Source organism: Lathyrus oleraceus, chromosome 4 (assembly GCF_024323335.1).
Source record: "Lathyrus oleraceus cultivar Zhongwan6 chromosome 4, CAAS_Psat_ZW6_1.0, whole genome shotgun sequence".
In the NCBI taxonomy this organism is placed as follows: Eukaryota; Viridiplantae; Streptophyta; class Magnoliopsida; order Fabales; family Fabaceae; genus Lathyrus; species Lathyrus oleraceus.
Genome location: NC_066582.1, coordinates 335,501,414 through 335,524,016, shown reverse-complemented (window position 1 = coordinate 335,524,016; position 22,603 = coordinate 335,501,414). Strand labels below are relative to the sequence as shown.

Sequence of the window (22,603 nt, the reverse complement as noted above, 5' to 3'; positions counted from 1 at the left end):
AGAAAGAATATAAGAGAGAAGAATGTTTTTGGATTTTTGCAAAGAAGTGGACTAAACCTAAGTTTTTTATTAATGGGCCTGACAAGATTTCGCAATCCTGCTCCTACGTATCTCAATAGAGAACTCAAGGCTTACGTAGTTCTGGGTAGGAAAATGTTTGTTTGTTGGTCGATTTTAGCGAAAGCTATATTGTATTAATCGACGAAAAACATTGTTTTACCCAAAACAGATGGGGAGCGGACGTATACCACACATCGAATGGATTTACAAATCAACATTCGGAAAAACGTCACTTATCTCAACTCAACAATTATGGACGAAGCATTGCTTTACATCATCTTAAGACAAGATATTTTTCGTTTTTGAAAAGGTTTTAAGATCAATTGCACGATGAAAAAAAAGAAGTTTGATGCGTTGGATGTATTTTATTGATGAGTGACGAATATTTGATGAGAACGAGACATGAGCCTCGGGATCAATCACTCGGGGTTCCACCGGAATGCTAGATTCCAATGGTCCTTTTTCATTCAAATTAGTTGAGAAATTTGTTTGATGGACAACAAACCCTTGATAAGAATCAATTGCTCAAAGGGTTACATCAGAGTGCAAGATCCCAACGGCCCTTATTTGTCCAAGTTAATTAATGTGTTTTAAAAAGAATGAACAATTAATCCAAAACGTGTGGTTCAAGACCGATCATTCAAGGGTTCCTACAGGAATGCTAGATTCCAATAGTCCACTTCTTTTGAGTTATTCAAAAAAATGTTTTAATATTTTAACTTAAATAGTAAAGGGTTTTAATTGGGATAAGAAACAAGTTAATCAGATTAAAATGTATAACTTGGGGTAGGATGAAAGTTTAAGAAAGTAGTCATAAGTATTTTATTCTATTAATTAGTCAACATCAATTCTAGATATTTATTTAATTATTTATTCGTAATATTCTAACAATAATAAATAAAACTACAAAGAAAATGATATTATATGAAAATAAAATTCTATAGTTAATCAAACATTTAGAGAAAATAGCAAGAAATTAAGTTGAAGAAAAATACAATTATATTCTTTTATGTCTAGTAAAATAAAGTGAGAGAATAAGACCAATTTAATATTAGACATATGCATATTATTTATATAAAAAAATCTGAAAATAATATAATTAAATACTTTTTTATTCTCTTTAAAATCTACCTAAAATAACAACAAAAGAAAATAAATTAAACATAACCTTTTTATTTTTTCTAACACAATTTAATGATAATAATAAATATATTTAAATTAACTCTTTTTATATTTTGATAACATAATTTAAAATAATGATGAAAATAACTAAATTAACTATTTTATACAAAAAAAAAAAAAATCTTATAACAGAATCTAAAAATAATAATCAAAATAACTAAATTAACTTTTTTAAGTATTTCTTATAACAATCTAAAAATAATGATGAAAACGACTAAATTAATCTTTTTAATAATTTTTATAACATGATCTAAAATACATGATGAAAATAACTAAATTAAATTTTTTAATGATTTTTATAACATAATCTAAATTAAAAAATAAAAGGTAAACTTATTTTTTTGAATTTTTATGACATGATCTAGAATTAAATTAAATAAATTATAAACTCCTTTTTTTGGAATATTTTCATGACATGATCTAGAATTAAAAGAAAATAAATGCTAAATTTATTTTGATTTTTATGACATAATATAATAAAATAAATGTTGAACTTAATTTTTTTAGAAATTTATGACATAATCTAATAATAATAATGAAAATAACGAAATTAACTTTTTTATGATTTTTATAACATGATCTAAAACTAAAATAAAATAAATGGTAAACTCATTTTTTTTGGAATTTTAAATGACATAATCTAAAATTAAAATAAAATAAATGGTAAACTCTTTTTTTGGAATTTTTTATGACATAACCTAAATTATAATAAAATAAAATGGGAAACTTATTTTTTATGATTTTTAGTTTTATGACATAATCTAATAATAATAATGAAAAATAACTAAATTAAATTATTTTTAAAATTTGTATGAGTTAATCTAAATACAAGAAAATATATGGAAAACTATTTTTGTGATTTTATTATTATGATTTCTAGGTGTTTATTTATCTATTTTTATTTTAAAAGATATAACAAAAGAGAACTTCTAAACATCTATAAAAAATATAAATTAAATTAAAATAGATATAAAGAAAAAAAGGTCTATGTTTCTACTAATATTCATCTTATTTGGTGTTTTAAGAAAATGAACTCCACAATTATATATTTAATGAAAAAAGTTGATTCTAACGTTTTAAGAAAAGAATGAATGGTTGATCCAAAACGCGTGACTCGGGACAAATCATTCGATGGTTTCCACCGGAATGCTAGATTCCAATGGTCCTCTTCTTTCGTATTTTTATTTTTAAAAAAAGTTATTTTTTTTATTTATATTTTAACTTAAATGATAAGACGTTTGAATTTGGATAAGATCGGATTCGAAAAGTATTTTGTATTGAACCAAGATTTTCTTATTCTATTTATTTGATCACATATCAACATAATTATTTATTTAATTTGCAACAAAATATAGATAAATATACAAATTGATTAAAACATAGGATGAATAATAAAAATAAATTAGAAATCACAATTACATGTATTATCCAAATACTAATAAAAAATATTCAAATAAACTAATTTTTTTTTTTAAATAAAATAAAATTAAAACTCAAAATTTTTTTTTTTTAATAACAATAAAAACTAATTTGTTTTCAATGTTTTAACAAAAATAAGACAAACAAAGAAACCAAAGCCAAGAATTGAACTAGTGGCCTTGTGGGAAACAGTAGATGTTTCAACCACTCGGCCACAGACAACTAGCTAACACAAGTTCACACTCATAAGTATATATAAATTAAATTATCCACGAACCTTAAAAAAAAATAAAAGAAAATAGTATGGATTGGGCCCAGAGGTGGGCGGATATGAATCTCGGATTGGATCAACCCGACCCAATGCCTTAACATGAAGGGAGGATACTAGCGAACCCTAATTCGGCCGCTACATCTTCTTCCTGCAGAGATAACATTTTCTTCAACTATGACTTGGTTCAACGTAGCAGCAGTAAAAAAAAAGCGTTCCATTTTTTCTCACCAACATTTGTTACCACTTAAACTACTCTTTCTCGTTGCACTCATCCATAAACCCCCTCTCTCGCCGTTCTCGCGCAAACTCTCTCTCTCTCTCTCTCGATTCTCGCTTAAACTCTCTCTCTCTCTCTCTCTCCATTCTCGCTCAAATCTGGTTGTGAAGAGACAACAATCAAGCAAACAACAAGAAACGACAACCGAAAATATCATACAGTAAGTAAAGATAAGTACCTACCTTGGATCCAAACGCGATTTGAGAAAACTAAAGCTGACTTCAGGTACTCTGAATTTTTTATTCTATGATAATGAGAAGTTTTTTGTTTGGATGAGGCTTTGTTGTTTGTGGGATTTTAGTATGAAGAATATTTTGAAGATGTTTGACTACTGATATTTGATTTTTCGATTCTGGTTTTCTTCTATCTCTATGATTTTTATGCCATTCTCCTCCTTGGTGCTGTTTATTTTTTATCCTTTTATATGGGGGATTTTAGGATTTCAAATAGATGTATATTGATTGAAAGGGAAGGAATCAAATATGTTTTATCTTACTGCAAAATAATCTACCTATTTTTCTGAAACAATTGTCTGCTGTTGAAACTTTTATTGATGGAAAGGGAAAGAATCAAATATGTTTTACTGTTGTTTAAATTTTTATTTTTATTGATTCACTAGTATGTTTATATTGACTCTTGTGTTTATATACTCTTGTTTTATATATTCTAATAACATTTTAATTCTTCTATTCTGCACATCCAGGTGTATACAGGACAAAACTTATGCCCAAAGAATCAAAGGTGTTGCTGTGGTCTTTTTGAATTGCAGTAACCTACTTGAATTACTGTAAAAAAAATGCAATTTTATCATATTTTTTTGAAATACTTTTTGTTAGATTGGTTTTTGTAAATAAATTTGTATAATGTTACTGTAAAAAAATTTACATCTTTTTGTAGACTTTTTTTTGAATTATTTTGTTTTTTCTTATGATGTAGACAAAAGTAACATAATTTTTTTTAATTTTAAATTAAAATAAAAAAAATATAATTATAAATGTTACAAAATATTCAAATAAATTCAAATGAAATGAATAAATTTTAAAACTAAGTTAAAATTGTAAAATAAATTGTAAAACAAATTGTAAAATAAATTGTAAAATAAATTATAAAATAAAAAAAATTATCATTATCATTTTAAATTCATATCTTATTTTGTGAAACAAAAATTAATTTGTGAATACTTATTTAAACATAATATAAAAAACGTTCTTGCTAGAAATTTAAAAATAAATAAAGATCTTTTTTTTATGTGAATTGGTAAATAGAAAAAAAAATCTAATAAATGTCATTAAAATGAAATAATAAAAAAGGAATAATTTATGTCAATGAGTGGATGCCAATTGATAAATACAAATGCTTGAAATGTAAATGAATGCCTTTAGGCAAGACAAAATTTAGGGTATGACAGTTGCCCCTATTTAAATATCTTTACTAGATGGCATGAGTGGTGATAATCCTCATGGTATCCAAAGTGAAAGGTATTTAAATACAAAATACCTGAATTTTGCCCCTAGATGTGATGACATGTCGTGCTATGAGTTGAAGGACCTCTTTTTGTTTTGCTGGGGATATGATGGACCCTAGTGTGATTTTTATGATGGATGATGGACAGATCTGTGGGGAATGATGGGAATACGGTAGCGGTCTTTCGTAGGAAATGTCAAAGGCAATGGGTGGAGACTTATTGGGGATGACAATTTGCTGGGGAAAAGACATTGGGAACATCTAAAGTACAATTTATCAATAGGTCCAGACATGACCTGACCCTTTATAATGTATTTGACAGTTCTTAAGATTTCTCATAAGAAATATTCAAAGTATATTTTATCAAAAAGTTCAGACATGACCTAACCCTTTAGAATACTTTTGACAATTTCGGGGATCTCTTATAAGAAATATATCCAATCAAAGACTTTGGAGATTTCTAACATAAAATTTACCCAAAACAAAAAAATAGACGAGAGTCTTCTTACGAGAAGATTATCCATATAACACATTGGAGTTTTCTTACTAGAAAATCATCCACATAAACTAGATTAGGAGTCTTCTTACGAGAAGATCATCCATGCAAAAAGGGTATGATGATTCTTTTACAAAGAAATAAATCAAAACCAAACATCAATAGAGTTTTCAACAAGAATAACATCCAAGCTTCTGGGAATTCCTAAAAATGAAAAGTCACGCGTGACTTTCTAGGAACCATCAGGAAAAATAGGGTGATAAAACTCTCTGTATATGCCAATAATTGGACTTGGACCGTAAGCAATGGATTACAACCAACTTTTAACGGATTGGTGACAACTTCAACTGAACTTTAAATGATGTTAGCAACAATCAAACTTTAGGTACCAATTATGATTGTATTTTCAAATGGAGTGCCAGTTATAACTGGATTTTTCAGACCAAATGACATTACCTTGTAGCAAAATGTTCCCCAAGGGGTGATGAATGTGGTCTTTTCCATGTCTTCTGGATGCATCTTAATTTGACTATAACCCGAGAATCTGTCCATAAAGGAGAAGACCGTGAACTTAGCAGTGTTGCCTACCAGAGTGTCAATATGTGGCAGGGGGAAATTGTCCTTTGGACTAGCTTTGTTTAGATCCCTGTAATCAACACACATCCTGACCTTGCCATCCTTTTTGGGTACTGGTACAATATTAGCTACCCATTGAGGGTACTTCGCAACTGCTAGAAAACTGGCATCAAATTGGCATTTCACCTCGTCACAAATCTTTAGAGCCATGTCGGGTCTTGCTCTTCGGAGCTTCTGCTTCACCGGCGGGTAATCTGGATGTAGTGGTAGCTTGTGGACAACAATATTAGTATCTAAGCCTGGCATATCCTGATACGACCAAGCAAATACATCTACATATTCTTGTAGCAACTTGATCAATCTTTCTTTGATGCTTACCCCAAGTGTAGTCCCAACTTTGACCTCTTTCTTGTCTTCCTCAGTGCCAAGGTTGATTGTATCCACTGGTTCTTGATGCGGCTGAAGGGCCTTTGACTCGTGCTCGAGCAGCCTTTCCAATTCTTCAAGGAAATCACAATTTTCCTCACTATCCTCTTCCGCTTGGTAGATGGGGAGTTCAAAGTTATAGGAAGTAGTGGGGTCATCGAATTCAACTGGTTTATTGATTATTCTGCGTGTTTTTTAAATGATGGTTTTTTAGAAAAGTGGAAATAAAGTGCAAAAGAATTAAAAGTATTTTTGTAGTTTTTGAAAGGATTGTCATTTTAAGGAAAGAAAAACAAATAAATGAACGATAAGAATTTGAACAAAATGCTCTTTATTTGTCATAATGATTTTAAAATTTAAAATGGCCCTACAAATGATCCGTTAGCCTTGGGCAGAGCTAAGGATTTTGAAAAAACACAAAGGAAAACACAATTACTTTGACACAGGAAAAACTTATGGAATCTCAACTGCTTCCCAATTTATTAAGGCTGCTTCACACTGGTATATCAGATTTGATGCTTCTCCATCTTCAGTGTCATCTTCAACTGCACAAACTTGATCCCCATGGATAAATCCTATGCTTATGAAAACTTCTTGTATGCTTCGTATACGGTCTTTTGCAGGGGCCAGGGCTCCTTCCTTAGCAGAAGGCTTGTACCCCAAACCAAAACGATCATTTTTCTCGCTGATATTGATGAGTTGCCCCCACCCTGTAGGACCTCCACTTTCAAATGCTGACCTTGCACTGTTCAAAGAGGCGAACGACAAACTGGTTTTCTCAATAGGATCCCTTACTTCTGCAAGTGTGGCATTGGATATTTCAAGTGCTTGGAAAGAGGTCTCTAAGGCATCTTCATCAGCCTCGATATAACGGAAAGAGGAGAATTGACTAATGATAAAATCTTCTTCACCCGAGACAATGACGAGCTTGTCATTGACGACAAACTTCATTTTCTGATGCAAAGTAGAAGTCACTGCCCCAGCAACATGTATCCATGGACGTCCCAAAAGGCAACTATAAGCGGGATTTATGTCCATGACTTGGAAATTGATGGGGAATACGTGCGGTCCGATTTGGATTGGTAGCTCTACCTCCCCAACTATTGTCCTCCGAGAACCATCAAATTCTTTTACCACAAGTGCACTAGGTTTCATTTCCGAACCTTGGTAAGATAATTTAGCAAGCGCCCTCTTTGGTAGAACATTGAGGGACGATCCAGTGTTAACAAATACCCTAGCCAGAGCATCTTCTTGGCACTTTATGGATACATGTAAGGCGCGGTTGTGATTCTTCCCTTCCTTGGGCAGCTCTTCATTGCTGAAACTTAGAGTGTTGCAGGCTGTGATATTGGCGACCACCCCATCGAATTGGACAACCATTATATCTTGGGTAACATGAGCTTGAGCAAGCACTTTCAATAGAGCCTCCCTATGAGCTTGGGAATTCAGAATCAAGGACAAGATAGATATTTTTTACGGTGTTTGATGTAACTGATCGACTATCTTGTAGTCGCTTTTCTTCATCATTTTTAGAAATTCAATCGCTTCATCTGATTGCACTGTCGGTTGTAGCCCTCCATACTCTGGGGCAGGATTTGCAGTTGTAGCTTCCCTTGTTGGTTCTTGAGGGATTATATTGACATCGGGAGTATAAATCTGACCGATGCGGGTCATTCTACTCGTCCCTGCGATGTTAGTGATATTGGTGTCAACATTCTCCAAGCTTTTCTCACCTTCAACATCTTTGGGTTCTTCATCTACCACTCCATCTACCACAATTATGTCATATTTCCAAGGTACCGCTTTGGTGCTTTCAAAGGGAAAGGGGGTAGGCATACAAACTACCACGGGTGATGGATGAACAACATCTTTTCTTTGATAAGTTATCTCAACAGGTTCTGGTAGATTGAAAAAGGGTTCAATGACTAAAATTTCCTTGTTTTTTACAGGACCACAAACTTGTAAAACACCTTGATCCATCAAGTTTTGAATATCAGTTCGTACCACTTTACATCCCCTTGGATAAACGACATGTATCAATCAAACCAGCTCCCACCAATCTTGCATGGAGTGCTAGCAACGGAGTTTTAACATCTTTAACATTTTTTTAGTATACAAACATCAGAAACATCCTCAATGGCATTAACATCACCATGCGCTGGCAGAGGGTTACTTTTTACGTTGGGTCCAACATCTCAGAATGAAAGGATCTTCTTCTCAACCAGCTCTCGCACAATATGCTTCAAAGCATAACATCCCTCTAAATCATGCCCAGGGGCACCCTCATGGAAGGAACAATGGGATTTCTGACCTTCTCTAATCTCATCCAGAATACCACTCGTTAACTTCAACATTCCCAATTTAACACTATTGTGAGTACTCTCACACACCAAACTCAAGTCTCTAAACTGCTCAATTAAATCCAATTCCTTAACCATTAACATAGACATATGCAATGATTTCCGACTCAATGCGTCAGCCACTACGTTTGCTTTACCCGGATGGTAATTCAAACCAAAGTCATAATCCTTCAGAAATTCTAACCATCTCCTCTGTCTCATATTCAGCTCTTTCTGATCAAACAAATACTTCAAACTCTTATGGTCACTGAAAACCTCAAATCTTGACCCGTACAAGTAATGCCTCCATAACTTCAGAACAAATACCACGGCTGCCAACTCTAAATCGTGTGTCGGATAGTTCCTCTCATGAATCCTCAGCTGTCTCGAAGCATAAGCTATAACCTGCTTATTCTGCATCAACACACCACCCAAACCCAACAATGAAGCATCACAGTAAACCTCAAATGGTTCCGACGAACTCGGTAATATCAGAATAGGAGCAGTAGTCAACCTTCTCTTTAACTCATGGAAACCTTCTTCACATTTTGAGTCCCAAACAAACGCTTGCCCCTTTCTAGTCAACATCGTCAACGGTAACGCCAACTTAGAAAATCCCTCAATAAACTTCCTATAATAACCAGCCAATCCAAGGAAACTTCGAATCTCAGCAACAGACTTCGGAGCTTCCCACTTAGATACTGCTTCTATCTTAGAAGGATCAACAGCAACACCACCTCTTGAAATCACATGACCAAGAAAACTAACCTCCTCTAACCAAAATTCACACTTGGATAGTTTAGCAAATAACTTCTTTTCTCGTAGAACTTCTAAAACCATTCTCAAATGCTCAGCATGCTCTTCTTCAGATTTCGAATACACCAAAATGTCATCAATAAACACCACAACAAACTGATCTAGGTACGGATGGAAGATCCTATTCATATACTCCATAAATACTCCAGGCGCATTAGTCACACCAAAAGGCATTACAGAATACTCATAATGTCCATACCTTGTTCTGAAAGCAGTCTTCTGAATATCCTCAGTTTTCACACGTATCTGATGATATCCCGACCTCAAATCTATTTTGCTGAACACACTCGCACCAACCAACTGATCCATCAAATCATCAATCCTCGGCAAAGGGTACCGATTCTTGATCGTCACTTTATTCAGTTGCCTGTAGTCCACACACAACCTCATAGTACCTTCTTTCTTCTTAACCAATAACACTGGTGCACCCCACGGTGACACACTCGGACGAATAAATTTCTTATCCAACAGATCTTCTAGCTGACTCTTCAATTCAGTTAACTCAACAGCAGACATACGGTACGGAGCCATCGATATCGGTCTAGTACCAGGTACCAAATCAATCGAGAACTCAACTTCACGCTCTGGCGGTAATTCATTCACTTCTTCCGGAAACACATCAGGAAAATCACACACCACAGCTAGATCGCAAATCACCAGTTTATCTTTAGCCTCCAAAGTCGCTAACAGCATAAACAACTCTGCCCCCTCGGCTACTTCCTCATTCACCTGCCTTGCTGATAGAAACAAACTCTTTCCTTCCTCAATCTCAGGAAAGATCACAGCCTTATCAAAGCAGTTGATATAAACTCGGTTACACACCAACCAGTTCATACTCAGAATAACGTCAATCTGCACTAGTGGAAGACACACAAGGTCTATCCCAAAGTCTCTACCAAAAATACTCAAAGGACAATTTAAACAAACTGAATTAGTAGTCACTGAACCCTTCGCAGGAGTATCAATCACCATACTTCCATGCATCTCAGATATCTCTAATTTAAGTTTCACAGCACAATCCAAAGATATAAAGGAATGAGTCGCACCTGTGTCAATACTAGCTACAAGAGGAAAGCCATTAATATAACACGTACCTCGAATCAAACGATCATCTGCAGAAGTCTCAGAACCCGATAAAGCAAAAACCTTGCCTCCCGACTGGTTCTCTCTCTTCGGCTTAGGACACTGTGGACTAATATGACCCACCTCTCCACAGTTGAAGCAAGTCACAGTCTTCGACCGACACTCTACAGCCAAATGACCACCTTTTCCACACTTGAAACATTTCTTCTCAGCACTGGTACACTCATGAACGCGATGTCCAGCCTGACCACATCTGTAACACTTAGCAGGAGCACTAGAGTCTCCCCCACTGGGCCTCTTCATCCCACTTTGACTCTGGAAACCTCTGCCAGCTGCATACGGTTTCCCACGATCATTCTGATTCTTGCCTCTTCTATCAACCCTCTGCTGATAGCTCTCCGCTCTGGCCTTGGAATCCTGTTCAAAAATCCTGCAACAGTCAACCAAGTCAGAAAACACTCTGATCCGTTGGTATCCAATAGCCTGCTTGATCTCGGGACGTAACCCGTTCTCAAACTTCACACATTTCGAAAATTCTCCAGCAGCCTCATTATAGGGAGTGTAATACTTCGACAGCTCTGTGAACTTAGCAGCATATTCAGTAACAGACCTGTTACCCTGCTTCAATTCCAAAAACTCTATCTCTTTCTTTCCTCTGACATCCTCTGGAAAGTACTTCCTCAGGAATCTCTCTCTGAACACAGCCCAAGTGATCTCAGCATCCCCAGCAGCTTCCAACTCAGAGCGGGTAGCAACCCACCAATCATCTGCTTCCTCTGACAGCATATGCGTACCGAACCTGACCTTCTGGTTATCGGCACACTCAGTCACTCGGAAGATCCTCTCTATCTCCTTCAACCACTTCTGAGCGCCATCTGGATCGTATGCTCCCTTGAACATTGGAGGATTGTTCTTCTGGAACTCACTCAGTTGACGAGCAACTCCCATTCCCACAACATTCGGATTCCCTCCAAGTACTCCAGCTAGCATACCCAGAGCCTCAGCAATCGCAGCATCGTCTCTACCTCTTCCAGCCATCTCTATTCTGAAAACCCAACAAGCTAAACAATAAGTACTGATAGGGTTACACAACACCTATCCCGTACAGGGGAAACAGAATAATTACGACTCGACTCGACCGACTATGCTCTGATACCACTAATGTAACACCCTTCTAAAATACCCCAAATATTTAATTAAAACAACATATAAAACTCAGAGTAATTATGCAGTTAAGGGTGTCACACACAAACACTGCACACCATTCACCAATATAACGGTCATGCTCTTTTATTAATTCAAAACATAAGCATTTGCATAAAACGCAGCGGATAGAAATCTCATCAATCATGTAAAACATTACATGTAAAATGGTTCATAACCAACAATAAAACATTTAAAACAAGTTAAAACATCCCATCCCGATGTTACATCTATCAGAGCACGACCCACTAAGGAGACTACACTAGACTCCAAGCATTAGCTTCTACTCAACTCATTGCTCGTTACCTGAAAAATAGTTGTAAGGGTGAGTTCCTCAATCGATATAACAAGCATTATAAAACATCATGTAATGCTAAGTAAATAACACATTTCATCACCCAAATCAGATTACACATTCAGTAACAGCAATGTCAACTCAATCATACTCAACATCAACACAACACGCAACACACAACACACAACACACGTATAATACTGGAATACATCCATTCATATTATACGCCATATATCAATTATGCAATGAGACTCCATGCATGCGGTACCGACTCTTTGTGAACATATAGTTCACCTCACCGTCTAAATCCAGGCACGGCTACCAAGCCCACTAGTCCCACTCATTTGAGACCTAGTGACTCACTCACTAATTCCTCACCATGGGAATTAGCTACCACCCCAAATGGGCCATGCTATGCACGCTAATCACCTAGCATGCAAACATCAACAACAGTCCAAAATGACTAACTCACTAATTCCTCACCATGGGAATTAGCTACCACCCTAAAGGCCACAATATGCATGCTAATCATCTAGCAATGCAACATCAACAACAAAATCTACAATGGACATATGCTCACACTCTAAGCCATACAACAGTCCATTCACAATTGCATACATAACATGTACATTCACAACATTATGCATACTATCCAACATCATCAACACATGTATCAAAACACCATATCATGTCAAATAATTAACCACAGTATTAGCACACTCTACTAATACCTATACTGCTCAAAATAGCGGGAATTAATCCCTATCACATCATACGCTACTATAGGCCAAACATCAATTATGTACACAACATTAAAATGTCAATTTTCTCACTTTTCAACAGTGTTAACCGGTTAACGCCCTGGGTTAACCGGTTAACGCAGCACACACACGCTTCCTGCCAAAACTTAACAGTGTTAACCGGTTAACGCCCTGGGTTAACCGGTTAACGCAGGCAAAACAGCACTAATTTCACAATTCGCAACAGTGTTAACCGGTTAACACCCTGGGTTAACCGGTTAACGCAGACAAAACAACAGTTCCTGCGCTAACACAAAGCAGAATGCAGAATTCTCCGCATTTTCCGCCGTTGGAGGACTTCCGGACCTCCGATTCCAATTCCGTAAAAAGCTATACATTCGGAAAATTACAACACACTCAATTACAGGTTCAATTTCAGTTTTTACACAACATATTCATCACAATTTTCAGCATTCAACAATCCCAATTAGGGTCAATTCAACGGTTTATCACTACCCATTACATGCTAACCCATAATACCCATTAAACGACGATAAACCCCCCTTACCTGAGTTAATCCGGCGAATCTTTAAGCTTCAAGCTTTTCCGTTCTCCAACCCTTGCTCTCTAGCTCTTCCTCTTGCCCTTTCTCCGCTTTCTCAATCGCTTCTCTGTTTCACGTGAAAACTTTCTTTACCAAATGGGATTCTTTTTCCTTATTTCACACTTATATATTTTCCAATAATTATTATTATCCCAATAATAATAATAATACTTCAATAATTCCAAAAATAATAATAATAATAATCCAATTATCTAATTAAATTAATAAATATATTATTAACTTAATTTAAATAATTATCATATTATTATCGGGGTGTTACAACTCTCCCCCACTAAAAGAGTTTTCGTCCTCAAAAACATACCTTAAGCGAATAACTCCGGATAAGACTCCTTCATCTGACTCTCCAGCTCCCAAGTCACATTGCCACCTGCTGGTCCTCCCCAAGCTACCTTCACCAAGGCAATCTCTTTACCCCGCAACTGTTTCAACTCTCGATCCTCGATCTGCATAGGCGATGTTTCAACAGTCAGGTTATCTCTCACCTGTACATCATCTACTTGGACTACATGCGACGGATCATGAATGTACCTCCTCAACTGAGACACATGAAAAACCTCATGCAAATTCGCAAGCGACGGCGGTAAAGCGATACGATAGGCTATTCCCCTATCCTCTCCAAAATCTGATAAGGACCAATAAATCGAGGTGTCAACTTCTTCGACTTCAAAGCTCGACCAACCCCAGTTATCGGAGTAACACGAAGAAACACATGATCTCCCTCTTGGAACTCAAGTGACTTCCTCCTCTTGTCGTGATAACTCTTCTGACGACTCTGAGCAATTCTCATCTTCTCCTGAATCATCTTAATCTTTTCCGTAGTTTGTTGAACAATCTCCGGTCCAACCACAGCACTCTCACCGGACTCATACCAACATAAAGGTGTCCGACATCTCCTACCATACAAAGCTTCAAAAGGTGCCATACCAATGCTCGAATGAAAACTATTGTTGTAGGTAAACTCAATCAAAGGTAAATAACAATCCCAAACACCTCCTTTTTCCAAAACACAAGCCCTCAAAAGATCCTCCAGTGACTGAATCGTCCTCTCAGTCTGACCATCAGTCTGCGGATGATATGCAGAACTCAATCTCAGCTTAGTTCCCAAAGCCCTTTGCAAACCTTCCCAGAACTTCGATGTAAATCTAGGATCTCTGTCCGAAACAATACTTGACGGAATACCATGCAAACTTACAATCTTCTCAATATACAACTCGGCTAATCTCTCTAACGGATAATCCATTCTGATCGGAATGAAATGAGCCGACTTCGTCAATCTATCCACAATCACCCAAATAGCTTCAAAATTCTTACTTGTCCTCGGTAAACCAGAAACAAAATCCATACTGATACTATCCCACTTCCACTCTGGAATAGTCAACGGTTGCATTAGCCCAGACGGCTTCTGATGCTCAATCTTCGACTTCTGACAAGTCAAACAGGAATAAACAAAACTCGCAATTTCTCTTTTCATTCCCGGCCACCAAAATAACTTCTTCAAATCACGATACATCTTCGTAGCTCCAGGATGAATACTCAGGCCACTACGATGTCCTTCCTCAAGAATACTCTTCTTAAGTTCGGTAACATCCGGAATACACACCCGATTACCAAATTTCAAAACACCATTCTCATCAACTCTGAATTCGCCACCTTGACCTTGATTCACTAGAGTCAACTTATCAACCAAAAGCACATCGGATTTCTGACCTTCTCTAATCTCATCCAGAATACCACTCGTTAACTTCAACATTCCCAATTTAACACTATTGTGAGTACTCTCACACACCAAACTCAAGTCTCTAAACTGCTCAATTAAATCCAATTCCTTAACCATTAACATAGACATATGCAATGATTTCCGACTCAATGCGTCAGCCACTACGTTTGCTTTACCCGGATGGTAATTCAAACCAAAGTCATAATCCTTCAGAAATTCTAACCATCTCCTCTGTCTCATATTCAGCTCTTTCTGATCAAACAAATACTTCAAACTCTTATGGTCACTGAAAACCTCAAATCTTGACCCGTACAAGTAATGCCTCCATAACTTCAGAACAAATACCACGGCTGCCAACTCTAAATCGTGTGTCGGATAGTTCCTCTCATGAATCCTCAGCTGTCTCGAAGCATAAGCTATAACCTGCTTATTCTGCATCAACACACCACCCAAACCCAACAATGAAGCATCACAGTAAACCTCAAATGGTTCCGACGAACTCGGTAATATCAGAATAGGAGCAGTAGTCAACCTTCTCTTTAACTCATGGAAACCTTCTTCACATTTTGAGTCCCAAACAAACGCTTGCCCCTTTCTAGTCAACATCGTCAACGGTAACGCCAACTTAGAAAATCCCTCAATAAACTTCCTATAATAACCAGCCAATCCAAGGAAACTTCGAATCTCAGCAACAGACTTCGGAGCTTCCCACTTAGATACTGCTTCTATCTTAGAAGGATCAACAGCAACACCACCTCTTGAAATCACATGACCAAGAAAACTAACCTCCTCTAACCAAAATTCACACTTGGATAGTTTAGCAAATAACTTCTTTTCTCGTAGAACTTCTAAAACCATTCTCAAATGCTCAGCATGCTCTTCTTCAGATTTCGAATACACCAAAATGTCATCAATAAACACCACAACAAACTGATCTAGGTACGGATGGAAGATCCTATTCATATACTCCATAAATACTCCAGGCGCATTAGTCACACCAAAAGGCATTACAGAATACTCATAATGTCCATACCTTGTTCTGAAAGCAGTCTTCTGAATATCCTCAGTTTTCACACGTATCTGATGATATCCCGACCTCAAATCTATTTTGCTGAACACACTCGCACCAACCAACTGATCCATCAAATCATCAATCCTCGGCAAAGGGTACCGATTCTTGATCGTCACTTTATTCAGTTGCCTGTAGTCCACACACAACCTCATAGTACCTTCTTTCTTCTTAACCAATAACACTGGTGCACCCCACGGTGACACACTCGGACGAATAAATTTCTTATCCAACAGATCTTCTAGCTGACTCTTCAATTCAGTTAACTCAACAGCAGACATACGGTACGGAGCCATCGATATCGGTCTAGTACCAGGTACCAAATCAATCGAGAACTCAACTTCACGCTCTGGCGGTAATTCATTCACTTCTTCCGGAAACACATCAGGAAAATCACACACCACAGCTAGATCGCAAATCACCAGTTTATCTTTAGCCTCCAAAGTCGCTAACAGCATAAACAACTCTGCCCCCTCGGCTACTTCCTCATTCACCTGCCTTGCTGATAGAAACAAACTCTTTCCTTCCTCAATCTCAGGAAAGATCACAGCCTTATCAAAGCAGTTGATATAAACTCGGTTACACACCAACCAGTTCATACTCAGAATAACGTCAATCTGCACTAGTGGAAGACACACAAGGTCTATCCCAAAGTCTCTACCAAAAATACTCAAAGGACAATTTAAACAAACTGAATTAGTAGTCACTGAACCCTTCGCAGGAGTATCAATCACCATACTTCCATGCATCTCAGATATCTCTAATTTAAGTTTCACAGCACAATCCAAAGATATAAAGGAATGAGTCGCACCTGTGTCAATACTAGCTACAAGAGGAAAGCCATTAATATAACACGTACCTCGAATCAAACGATCATCTGCAGAAGTCTCAGAACCCGATAAAGCAAAAACCTTGCCTCCCGACTGGTTCTCTCTCTTCGGCTTAGGACACTGTGGACTAATATGACCCACCTCTCCACAGTTGAAGCAAGTCACAGTCTTCGACCGACACTCTACAGCCAAATGACCACCTTTTCCACACTTGAAACATTTCTTCTCAGCACTGGTACACTCATGAACGCGATGTCCAGCCTGACCACATCTGTAACACTTAGCAGGAGCACTAGAGTCTCCCCCACTGGGCCTCTTCATCCCACTTTGACTCTGGAAACCTCTGCCAGCTGCATACGGTTTCCCACGATCATTCTGATTCTTGCCTCTTCTATCAACCCTCTGCTGATAGCTCTCCGCTCTGGCCTTGGAATCCTGTTCAAAAATCCTGCAACAGTCAACCAAGTCAGAAAACACTCTGATCCGTTGGTATCCAATAGCCTGCTTGATCTCGGGACGTAACCCGTTCTCAAACTTCACACATTTCGAAAATTCTCCAGCAGCCTCATTATAGGGAGTGTAATACTTCGACAGCTCTGTGAACTTAGCAGCATATTCAGTAACAGACCTGTTACCCTGCTTCAATTCCAAAAACTCTATCTCTTTCTTTCCTCTGACATCCTCTGGAAAGTACTTCCTCAGGAATCTCTCTCTGAACACAGCCCAAGTGATCTCAGCATCCCCAGCAGCTTCCAACTCAGAGCGGGTAGCAACCCACCAATCATCTGCTTCCTCTGACAGCATATGCGTACCGAACCTGACCTTCTGGTTATCGGCACACTCAGTCACTCGGAAGATCCTCTCTATCTCCTTCAACCACTTCTGAGCGCCATCTGGATCGTATGCTCCCTTGAACATTGGAGGATTGTTCTTCTGGAACTCACTCAGTTGACGAGCAGCTCCCATTCCCACAACATTCGGATTCCCTCCAAGTACTCCAGCTAGCATACCCAGAGCCTCAGCAATCGCAGCATCGTCTCTACCTCTTCCAGCCATCTCTATTCTGAAAACCCAACAAGCTAAACAATAAGTACTGATAGGGTTACACAACACCTATCCCGTACAGGGGAAACAGAATAATTACGACTCGACTCGACCGACTATGCTCTGATACCACTAATGTAACACCCTTCTAAAATACCCCAAATATTTAATTAAAACAACATATAAAACTCAGAGTAATTATGCAGTTAAGGGTGTCACACACAAACACTGCACACCATTCACCAATATAACGGTCATGCTCTTTTATTAATTCAAAACATAAGCATTTGCATAAAACGCAGCGGATAGAAATCTCATCAATCATGTAAAACATTACATGTAAAATGGTTCATAACCAACAATAAAACATTTAAAACAAGTTAAAACATCCCATCCCGATGTTACATCTATCAGAGCACGACCCACTAAGGAGACTACACTAGACTCCAAGCATTAGCTTCTACTCAACTCATTGCTCGTTACCTGAAAAATAGTTGTAAGGGTGAGTTCCTCAATCGATATAACAAGCATTATAAAACATCATGTAATGCTAAGTAAATAACACATTTCATCACCCAAATCAGATTACACATTCAGTAACAGCAATGTCAACTCAATCATACTCAACATCAACACAACACGCAACACACAACACACAACACACGTATAATACTGGAATACATCCATTCATATTATACGCCATATATCAATTATGCAATGAGACTCCATGCATGCGGTACCGACTCTTTGTGAACATATAGTTCACCTCACCGTCTAAATCCAGGCACGGCTACCAAGCCCACTAGTCCCACTCATTTGAGACCTAGTGACTCACTCACTAATTCCTCACCATGGGAATTAGCTACCACCCCAAATGGGCCATGCTATGCACGCTAATCACCTAGCATGCAAACATCAACAACAGTCCAAAATGACTAACTCACTAATTCCTCACCATGGGAATTAGCTACCACCCTAAAGGCCACAATATGCATGCTAATCATCTAGCAATGCAACATCAACAACAAAATCTACAATGGACATATGCTCACACTCTAAGCCATACAACAGTCCATTCACAATTGCATACATAACATGTACATTCACAACATTATGCATACTATCCAACATCATCAACACATGTATCAAAACACCATATCATGTCAAATAATTAACCACAGTATTAGCACACTCTACTAATACCTATACTGCTCAAAATAGCGGGAATTAATCCCTATCACATCATACGCTACTATAGGCCAAACATCAATTATGTACACAACATTAAAATGTCAATTTTCTCACTTTTCAACAGTGTTAACCGGTTAACGCCCTGGGTTAACCGGTTAACGCAGCACACACACGCTTCCTGCCAAAACTTAACAGTGTTAACCGGTTAACGCCCTGGGTTAACCGGTTAACGCAGGCAAAACAGCACTAATTTCACAATTCGCAACAGTGTTAACCGGTTAACACCCTGGGTTAACCGGTTAACGCAGACAAAACAACAGTTCCTGCGCTAACACAAAGCAGAATGCAGAATTCTCCGCATTTTCCGCCGTTGGAGGACTTCCGGACCTCCGATTCCAATTCCGTAAAAAGCTATACATTCGGAAAATTACAACACACTCAATTACAGGTTCAATTTCAGTTTTTACACAACATATTCATCACAATTTTCAGCATTCAACAATCCCAATTAGGGTCAATTCAACGGTTTATCACTACCCATTACATGCTAACCCATAATACCCATTAAACGACGATAAACCCCCCTTACCTGAGTTAATCCGGCGAATCTTTAAGCTTCAAGCTTTTCCGTTCTCCAACCCTTGCTCTCTAGCTCTTCCTCTTGCCCTTTCTCCGCTTTCTCAATCGCTTCTCTGTTTCACGTGAAAACTTTCTTTACCAAATGGGATTCTTTTTCCTTATTTCACACTTATATATTTTCCAATAATTATTATTATCCCAATAATAATAATAATACTTCAATAATTCCAAAAATAATAATAATAATAATCCAATTATCTAATTAAATTAATAAATATATTATTAACTTAATTTAAATAATTATCATATTATTATCGGGGTGTTACAACTCTCCCCCACTAAAAGAGTTTTCGTCCTCAAAAACATACCTTAAGCGAATAACTCCGGATAAGACTCCTTCATCTGACTCTCCAGCTCCCAAGTCACATTGCCACCTGCTGGTCCTCCCCAAGCTACCTTCACCAAGGCAATCTCTTTACCCCGCAACTGTTTCAACTCTCGATCCTCGATCCGCATAGGCGATGTTTCAACAGTCAGGTTATCTCTCACCTGTACATCATCTACTTGGACTACATGCGACGGATCATGAATGTACCTCCTCAACTGAGACACATGAAAAACCTCATGCAAATTCGCAAGCGACGGCGGTAAAGCGATACGATAGGCTATTCCCCTATCCTCTCCAAAATCTGATAAGGACCAATAAATCGAGGTGTCAACTTCTTCGACTTCAAAGCTCGACCAACCCCAGTTATCGGAGTAACACGAAGAAACACATGATCTCCCTCTTGGAACTCAAGTGACTTCCTCCTCTTGTCGTGATAACTCTTCTGACGACTCTGAGCAATTCTCATCTTCTCCTGAATCATCTTAATCTTTTCCGTAGTTTGTTGAACAATCTCCGGTCCAACCACAGCACTCTCACCGGACTCATACCAACATAAAGGTGTCCGACATCTCCTACCATACAAAGCTTCAAAAGGTGCCATACCAATGCTCGAATGAAAACTATTGTTGTAGGTAAACTCAATCAAAGGTAAATAACAATCCCAAACACCTCCTTTTTCCAAAACACAAGCCCTCAAAAGATCCTCCAGTGACTGAATCGTCCTCTCAGTCTGACCATCAGTCTGCGGATGATATGCAGAACTCAATCTCAGCTTAGTTCCCAAAGCCCTTTGCAAACCTTCCCAGAACTTCGATGTAAATCTAGGATCTCTGTCCGAAACAATACTTGACGGAATACCATGCAAACTTACAATCTTCTCAATATACAACTCGGCTAATCTCTCTAACGGATAATCCATTCTGATCGGAATGAAATGAGCCGACTTCGTCAATCTATCCACAATCACCCAAATAGCTTCAAAATTCTTACTTGTCCTCGGTAAACCAGAAACAAAATCCATACTGATACTATCCCACTTCCACTCTGGAATAGTCAACGGTTGCATTAGCCCAGACGGCTTCTGATGCTCAATCTTCGACTTCTGACAAGTCAAACAGGAATAAACAAAACTCGCAATTTCTCTTTTCATTCCCGGCCACCAAAATAACTTCTTCAAATCACGATACATCTTCGTAGCTCCAGGATGAATACTCAGGCCACTACGATGTCCTTCCTCAAGAATACTCTTCTTAAGTTCGGTAACATCCGGAATACACACCCGATTACCAAATTTCAAAACACCATTCTCATCAACTCTGAATTCGCCACCTTGACCTTGATTCACTAGAGTCAACTTATCAACCAAAAGCACATCGGATTTCTGACCTTCTCTAATCTCATCCAGAATACCACTCGTTAACTTCAACATTCCCAATTTAACACTATTGTGAGTACTCTCACACACCAAACTCAAGTCTCTAAACTGCTCAATTAAATCCAATTCCTTAACCATTAACATAGACATATGCAATGATTTCCGACTCAATGCGTCAGCCACTACGTTTGCTTTACCCGGATGGTAATTCAAACCAAAGTCATAATCCTTCAGAAATTCTAACCATCTCCTCTGTCTCATATTCAGCTCTTTCTGATCAAACAAATACTTCAAACTCTTATGGTCACTGAAAACCTCAAATCTTGACCCGTACAAGTAATGCCTCCATAACTTCAGAACAAATACCACGGCTGCCAACTCTAAATCGTGTGTCGGATAGTTCCTCTCATGAATCCTCAGCTGTCTCGAAGCATAAGCTATAACCTGCTTATTCTGCATCAACACACCACCCAAACCCAACAATGAAGCATCACAGTAAACCTCAAATGGTTCCGACGAACTCGGTAATATCAGAATAGGAGCAGTAGTCAACCTTCTCTTTAACTCATGGAAACCTTCTTCACATTTTGAGTCCCAAACAAACGCTTGCCCCTTTCTAGTCAACATCGTCAACGGTAACGCCAACTTAGAAAATCCCTCAATAAACTTCCTATAATAACCAGCCAATCCAAGGAAACTTCGAATCTCAGCAACAGACTTCGGAGCTTCCCACTTAGATACTGCTTCTATCTTAGAAGGATCAACAGCAACACCACCTCTTGAAATCACATGACCAAGAAAACTAACCTCCTCTAACCAAAATTCACACTTGGATAGTTTAGCAAATAACTTCTTTTCTCGTAGAACTTCTAAAACCATTCTCAAATGCTCAGCATGCTCTTCTTCAGATTTCGAATACACCAAAATGTCATCAATAAACACCACAACAAACTGATCTAGGTACGGATGGAAGATCCTATTCATATACTCCATAAATACTCCAGGCGCATTAGTCACACCAAAAGGCATTACAGAATACTCATAATGTCCATACCTTGTTCTGAAAGCAGTCTTCTGAATATCCTCAGTTTTCACACGTATCTGATGATATCCCGACCTCAAATCTATTTTGCTGAAC

At 37.8% G+C, this 22,603-nt stretch overlaps 1 long non-coding RNA gene across 1 annotated transcript; it reads left to right on the top strand.

Annotated features, from left to right (window-relative positions):
* The first annotated feature begins 2,970 nt into the window (after positions 1-2,970).
* LOC127075366 (uncharacterized) lies at positions 2,971-4,105 on the top strand. Its single transcript, XR_007786408.1, has 2 exons — positions 2,971-3,434; positions 3,913-4,105. It is a non-coding gene; the product is annotated as an uncharacterized LOC127075366 (long non-coding RNA).
* The last annotated feature ends 18,498 nt before the right edge of the window (positions 4,106-22,603 follow it).